The sequence below is a fragment of the Eumetopias jubatus genome, unplaced genomic scaffold (assembly GCF_037043125.1).
Source record: "Eumetopias jubatus isolate StellerSeaLion01/CBP00866 unplaced genomic scaffold, mEumJub1_p1.0 scaffold_1, whole genome shotgun sequence".
NCBI lineage: Eukaryota > Metazoa > Chordata > Mammalia > Carnivora > Otariidae > Eumetopias > Eumetopias jubatus.
The window spans coordinates 211,892,299-211,900,278 of record NW_028274807.1 but is presented as its reverse complement, the minus strand read 5'-3'; the positions used below and the strand labels follow the sequence as shown (position 1 = coordinate 211,900,278).

At 39.9% G+C, this 7,980-nt stretch overlaps 1 pseudogene; it reads left to right on the top strand.

Moving 5' to 3' along the window:
* The first annotated feature begins 6,397 nt into the window (after window positions 1-6,397).
* On the top strand, window positions 6,398-7,773 carry LOC114200864 (olfactory receptor 7G2-like; annotated as a pseudogene).
* Window positions 7,774-7,980: the final 207 nt, after the last annotated feature.

The window sequence follows — 7,980 nt, the reverse complement described above, 5'->3', positions numbered from 1 at the left end:
CTCCTAAACCAATACTACATTATATGTTAACTAACTTGAATTTAAATTTTAAAAAATGTGAAATAGGGGCACCTGGGTGGCTCAGTCAATTAAGCATCAGACTGCAGCTCAGGTCATGATCTCACCCACCTGGGATGGAGCCCTGCAGTGGTCGCTCTGCTCAATGAAGAGTCTGCCTCTCCCTCTCCCTCTGCCCCTCCCCTCACTCATGATCCCTTTCTCTCACAAATAAATAAATAAAAATCTTTTTTAAAAGTGAAATAGGTTGATGACTAGATGAAAATACTGAAGTCCTAAAGAAAAATGTTTTTAAGTAAACATTAACATGGAGTATCATCCATACCTATTGAATTAGAGAGGAAATCTCTGGGTGATGTGCAACCTGCAAACTACCTTTCAGTGACATTGTACTTTATCACAACCCAATTAAAGATGAAGAACCATAATTCAATCCAAATTCCACAGTGGGAAGAAAAATGTATACTGTATCTATCATGCAGAACTTGGAACAGATGATTATGAAAGCTTAAAAAGAGGAGTGCCTGGGTGGCTCAGTTGGTTAAGCATCTGTCTTCCACACAGGTCAGGATCCTAGAGTCCTGGGATCGAGGCCCACCTCAAGCTTGCTGCTCAGTGGAGAGTCTGCTTAACGCTCTGCCCTTCACCCACTCATGCTCTCTGTCTCTCAAATAAGTAAATAAAATCTAGAAAAAAAAGAAAGTTTATGTTTTTAATTTTTTTAATTTAAATTCAATTAGGCAATGTATAGTAGTTTAAAAAGAGTGTGAAATCTGTCTACATTGATCACAGCCACATGATCACAAAGAATAGATGATATATTCCCATGTAAAATATAAGGAAGATAAAGAAGGTACAGGAACCACTCAGTGATTAAAAGTGAAATATCCTTAGGAGTTGAATTTTACAATATCTTAACTATATTTATAAATGTATTATTTACACCCAGTACATAAACAATATTTGCACACTTAAAATTGGAATCAGTCTACAAGATATCATTAATCACATACTGATACCTCCCTTTGTAACTTTAAAAAAAGAAGCCTAGACTTCATTAGGAAAGAGTTTGTGTATATGTATGCAAGTTGTATGAGACAGAGATGAGCATGAACAGATAGGGAGAATAGATGATGTACACCTGGCCTCATATGCTCAAAGATTAGCCATCAGGCATTCCTCTCTTCTATAGTCTTGGTCTTTAAGGATTTGCAGAGCCCAGGGATCAGAAGGACACTAAAAATATTGTCTAATGGGGAGCTTTGGATACTGACCCTCCAAGGGTAGAACACTGTAAAGAATCAGCCTGTGACAACCTCATTCTGCAGCCCTTTACCTAGTCAGGAAGAAGCACACCTGAGGCTCCAACCAGGAATGATCTTTCTTGACCTTGAGCCCATTGCCTCACTTGGTCTCTCAGCCCTTCCTGAAGACAGATCTTCCATCTTTGTATGTAGGTGACATGTCATGCATCATTCCACACTAATGCCATCCAGGTAACCGAAAGTCCTTTAGTTAATGCTTCAGTAAGGAGGGCAGGTATTTTGCTACAGATTCATTCAGGGAAAGCAATGAAGAGTGTGCATGCATGAAATGATGAGACCCGGGTGTCCCATGCATTCCAGCCTGTCTTCCTGTTGACAAGTTCCCATGTGTTTGTACTGATACTGACCTGGGTCTCAATCAGCTGGTCTTCTAATCTCTCTAAAACATAACAGATCACATTTCCTCCTGAGTAGAAATTGGGCCCTTTTAAAACAAGATGACTGTTATACACTTATTCACATTTACTTGAATTCTTGTGATGGTCATGGGGAAGGGTTTGGGTCAGCTTTTCTTTTTACTTGCATTCCTGATTCTTGGCATACCATGCAGGGACAAGTGTATTATCCCTGTATCTCGCTTGAGGGCACAACGAAGAGAGGCAGATACAGAGAAATATAGCCAGGTACTTTCCTAGTACATGTATTTCTCTTCATAAAGTTACCAAGCATTTTCTATAACAATAGTAGAGATATACAATAAAAAACATGACAACCCTTCTACTCATTCCAGAATGAGCAAATGTTGACAATCTGCCATATTGGCTTCAGGTCTTTTTTATAAAGTAAAAAATGTATATATATGCAAAGAGAAAGCACCTCTTTTTCTCCCCCTCTTCCTGTTCTTTCCTTCCCAGAGACAATACAAACTTGGATATGATGGTATCCCCCATGCATAGTTTTATATTGCACATGTCTTCATAAACATACATAGGATAAAAGGCATTTACCATAATACCTATCAGTTAGGGGATGGAGAAATAAGCTGTGATGTAACAGTATCATGTAATACTCCCTGGTGGTTAAAATTAGTGAATGGGACTAAATATACCAACATAATCAAAAAATAAGGAGGGCACATATTGCATGGAGCACTGGGTGTTATGCAAAAACAATGGATCATGGATCACTACATCAAAAACTAATGATGTATTGTATGGTGTCTAACATAATAAATAAATAAATAAATAAATAAATAAATAAGCAAGCCAGTTTTAAATGGCATGTACTGTAAATTTCCATATATATATATAAGCCTTTTAAAATGCAAAAGAATGTAAGTTTTTATGAAAGGATAATGCTAGTCATAGTAAAAATTGCAGGGGAATAATGTATCTAAAGTCAGTGTACTGGTTCCCCTGGGGAAGGAAAAGAATCAAGATTGTACAAACTTATGATGTGGGGGCTTCACCTATATCTCTACTATTTATTGCAATAAAAACACCGAGAATGAGGACAGTGAAGTGCCTAAACTTGATCATATTAACTAGTGGGAAACCTAGCATTTCATTGTTGTCTGCGTATTATTTTTTGCTGGGGTTTATTTTTATTAGGGATTATAGCCTGAGAGATTTCAATATGTATTTAAAGTTTTCTCATGCCGTAGGCTTTTTGTCATATGTATTTTTTAACCTTTTTATATTTTATCAACCTATAATCCTGATTCATTTTTTTAACTCATTTTCATTGCTATATGGTTCATCATCTGTCCATGCGAAATAAATATTGGCATCATTCCTGTGCACGTCATTCCTTTTCTACACAATAGAGATTCCCAGCTAGAGTTTCAGCTCATAAACACTTCTCTGTGATTTGCAGTTGTCATGCTAGGGGTGTACTCACTTTTTATTGTCTTACCTCTGTTGCCCACCCCACTGCTTCCTTCTGAGAAATGAAATATTCCAGGTGCCATTGTGTGGGGAACGGAATGCCACAACGACCACTGGTGCATGTCCACTCAGACTCCCAGATCTCTGAGAAAACTCGAGATTGCAGGATTAAAAATAACCCGAAACGATCAGACTGAAATGCCCTTGGGACGTGTGTGGTCAGTTCTAAAGTACACAGTAGAAGATGTTTTGTAGATAGGAAGCCAGCTGTAAACAGCACACTGTGCACTCCCCTCTTTGTTCCTTTATTCTGTTTTAAAGATTCTTACATGCTTGACTAATCCTCTATACATGGAGGAATGTGCCTTACTACGCCCCTGCTGTAGAAGGTATATGAGTATGGAAAATAAACCTCGGCACCTCGGGCTGTTTGCTCGGGGTCCCCTGTGCCTCGCTATACTGTTGTCTCTTTTTCTCAGTTCCTTCACCGCCCCAGGTCCCCGACTCTCAGAGGTTGACACCATTGGACCAAAACACACACACACATGATAGCAAATGTTATTAGGAGGGTCCCATATGCTGAGTGCTGTGTTGGCTGCTTTTCTTCTTTGCACTACTCCTCACTGCAACATCCCCATAAGACATGATGACAGTTTCACTCTACAGTGAGGACACCAAGGCCTCCATACACTTGAGAAGCTTTCCCCATTTACAAAGAAGTGCTGGTTTGGGTTACATTCAGAGTTCTGAGTTTAAGTAATACACCAGATAATAAAGGCCATCATGGCCACTTCTGTCTCCTCCAGGTGAGGGAGCACCACTGCTTTACAGAAGCAATCCTCTTACGGCACTTGATTATCTTCTAAGTACCTTATAAATCTGCACTGTCTTGAAGGTCTTTGTCTTCCAGAGACCAATAACTGTTTGAATTTTCCTCTATTTTGAAGAGTCTATACATTTGCTTCATTCTCTCATGTAGCTGCTTTTTATTTATTTAATTTTTTATTATGTTATGTTAGTCACCATAGAGTACATCATTGGGTTTTTGATGTAGTGTTCAATGATTCATTATTTGTGTATAATACCCAGTGCTCATTACAACACGTGCCCTCCTTAATACCCATCACCCTGTTATCCCTCTTCCCACCCCCCTACCCTCTGAAACCCTGTTTGTTTCCCAGAGTCCATAATCTCTCATGGATTGTCTCCCCCTCTGATTTCCCCCCCTTCAGTTTTCCCTTCCTTCTCCTAATGCCCTCCATGCTATTCCTTATGTTCTACATATGAATGAAACCATATGATCATTGTCCTTCTCTGTTTGACTTATTTCACTTAGCATAATCTCCTCCAGTTCCATCCATGTCGGTGCAAATGATGGGTATTCATCATGTCTGATGGCTGAGTAATATTCCATTGTCTCTATGGACCACATCTTCTTTATCCATTCATCTGTTGAAGGGCATCTTGGCTCCTTCCACAGTTTGGCTATTGTGGACATTGCTGCTATGAACACTCGGGTGAATGTGCCCCTTCTTTCCACTAAATCTGTCTTTGGGGTAAATATCCAGTAGTACAATTGCTGGGTCATAGGGTAGCTCTATTTTTAAATTTTTGAGGAACCTCCGTACTGTTTTCCAAAGTGTCTGTACCAGCTTACATTTGCACCAACAGTGTAAGAGGGTTCCCCTTTCTTCACATCCTTGCCAACATTTGTTTCCTGCCTTGTTAATTTTTGCCATTCTAACTGGTGTAAAGTGGTATCTCAATGTGGTTTTGATTTGAATTTCCCTGATGGCTAATGATGTTGAACATTTTTTCATGTGTCTGTTAGTCATTTGTATGTCTTCTTTGGAGAAGTGTCTTTTTATAAAAATGATATGCCACCTATCACCTTGGGTGGAAAAGATCCTAAGGATAGAGATCACTGACATAGTTGCCTAGTTTCTCTTAGAATGAACCACTAACATAGATGAGTAGCATTTCCATGGAGGAGTCTCATTACTTTCAAGTTTATAAGCAACATTTTTCAATCTATGTTCAGATGCAGAGCATATACTGGAATGGATTCCATGACCTGCTACATTTTTTTCTCACTGTTACTCTGTCATGGGTAGAGGTGGACATGCCTTGTAGGTAAAGGAAAGATTTAAGGCATTTATCAAGATGAAAATACTAAATTTTGAAGAAAGGAATTTATGAAACATGAGATGGTTTAGGAATACTAATGCCATATCATCCAGAAGAATTAACAATGATTGGTCAAGATAGTCAAGTCGTCCCATAAGTGGAATTTAAGAAACAAACGAGCATAGGGGGAAAAGAGAGAGAGGGGGACAAACCAAAAAACAGACTCTTAACTATAGAGAACAAATGGATGGTTACCAGAGGGGAGGGGGTGGAGGGATTGGGTAGATGATGGGGATCAAGGAAGGCACTTGTGTTGATCACCTGGTATTGTGTGGAGGTGTTGAATCACTGTACTATTACCTGAAATTAATATTGCACTGTATGTTAATTAGCTGGAATTTCAGTAAAAACATAAATACTTTAAAAAAAAAGGGGACGGTCAGCTCAGCAGTCAGATGACCTGACCTCAGACCTAGTTTTTGCCACACACTGTGTACTTCACATCCATGATGTAATCTTACCTCACCTAAGTGTCCCCATGGGAGAATGGAATAATAATATGATTTAACTCATCAGTAATTTGACACACCTTTCAGATGATTCTGAGCATGTCAAGGATTGGACAGCAGACTCTGTAGGATAGATTGGATAACTTCATTCTTGTCTTTCTGTTTGTTTGAAGGCAAGCAATACTTCTGACAAAGCTGGTGATCCAAAAAAAGGGGGGCAGGCATAGAGGGAAAATGGGAAGAAGAGTGAGAAATGATGAAAGAGGGAAAAATTAGCAGAGGGAAAGTTGGAACATTCACATGGATCCTCAATAATTGGTCTTTTTGTTTTGTTTTGTTTCATTTTTTTCTTTCATTTTTCTAAAAGCACTGGCTCTCAAACTTGGGTGTATATCAAATTCATTTGGAGGGCTTGCCAAAAATAGATCGCTGGTCCTCAACTCAGTTTATTAGCAGTATATCTGGAATGATACCAGAATTTGTACTTCTAACAATTCCCAGGTGATGTTGTTGTGGTTCATCCAAGGACTGTTCCTTTTCTTTTCTTTTTTTTAATTTTCACTCCATCTTTTCCATCAGATTCACCAACAACATGGAACCCAGAAACCAAACAGTATTTTCAGAATTCTTTCTCTTAGGATTGACATATGATCCAGAACTGCAGCCCCTACTCTTCAGCCTACTCCTGTCCACATACCTGGTTACTGTCCTGGGAAACCTGCTCAACATCCTGGCTGTCATCTCTGACTCTCACCTCCACTCCCCTATGTACTTCTTCCTTTCCAACCTGTCCTTTACTGACATCTGTTTAAGCATGACTACCATCCCAAAGATGCTGGTGAACATCCAAGCACAGAATCAGAGCATCAGTTATACAGGCTGCCTCACCCAGGTCTGCTTTGTCTTGACTTTTGTTGGCTTGGAAAATTTTTTCCTTGCAGCCATGGCCTATGACCGCTATGTGGCCATCTGCCATCCCCTGAGGTACCCTGTTATCATGAACCCCCAACTCTGTGGCCTGCTGATGAGTGCTCTCACTGCTCATTAGCATTGTCAATGACCTGCTCCATAGTCTGATGGTGCTATGGTTATCCTTTATTTTTTTAAAAAATTATTTTAGGGCGCCTGGGTGACTCAGTTGGTTAAGCAACTGCCTTCGGCTCGGGTCATGATCCTGGAGTCCCGGGATCGAGTCCCACATCAGGCTCCCTGCTCAGCAGGGAGTCTGCTTCTCCCTCTGACCCTCTTCCTTCTCGTGCTCTCTATCTCTCATTCTCTCTCTCTCAAATAAATAAATAAAATCTTAAAAAAATAAAATAAAAAATGACTTTATTTATTTGACAGATAGAGACAAAGCAAGAGAGGGAAAACAAGCAGGGGGAGTGGGAGAGGGAGAACCAGACTTCCCGCCAAGCAGGGAGCCCGATGTGGGGCTTGATGTGGGGCTCGATCCCAGGACCCTAGGATCATGACCTGAGCCAAAGGCAGATGCTTAACGACTGAGCCACCCAGGCACCCCTATGGCTATCCTTCTGTAAGGACTTGGACATCCCCCACTTCTTCTGTGAACTTGGTCAGATCATCAAGCGTACCTGCTCTGATACTCTCATCAATAATATCCTGGTGTATTTTTTGGCTAGCTTACTTGGGGGTGTTCCTCTTTCTGGAATCATTTTCTCTTACACTCAAATTTTCTCCTCTGTTTTGAGAATGCCAGCAGATGGTGGAAAGTATAAAGCTTTCTCCACTTGTGGGTCTCATCTGTCAGTTGTGTCCTTGTTCTATGGGACAGCTGTTGGTGTGTACATTAGTTCTGCAGTTAGTGACTCTTCCAGGAGGAATACCATGGCTTCAGTGATGTACATCATGATTCCTCAAATGATGAACCCCTTTATCTACAGTCTGAGGAATAGTGACATGCAGGATGCCTTGAAGAAATTTGTCAATAGGATACCTTCTTTTCTGTGATTGTGCCATGTACCTTGGGCTGGGTTGTAAAAAATAAATCAAAGTTATACAAATCACAGGAAAACCGGAATCCTTACTATTTCTGTCACCAAATGCTTCTAACATGACTAACATAACATAACAGCCAAGTATATTTAAACTTAGGGTTGAAACCTAACTTTTATTTTCATTCAGCTTTTTTATGTTTGGCAAGTTATTTCAATTCTT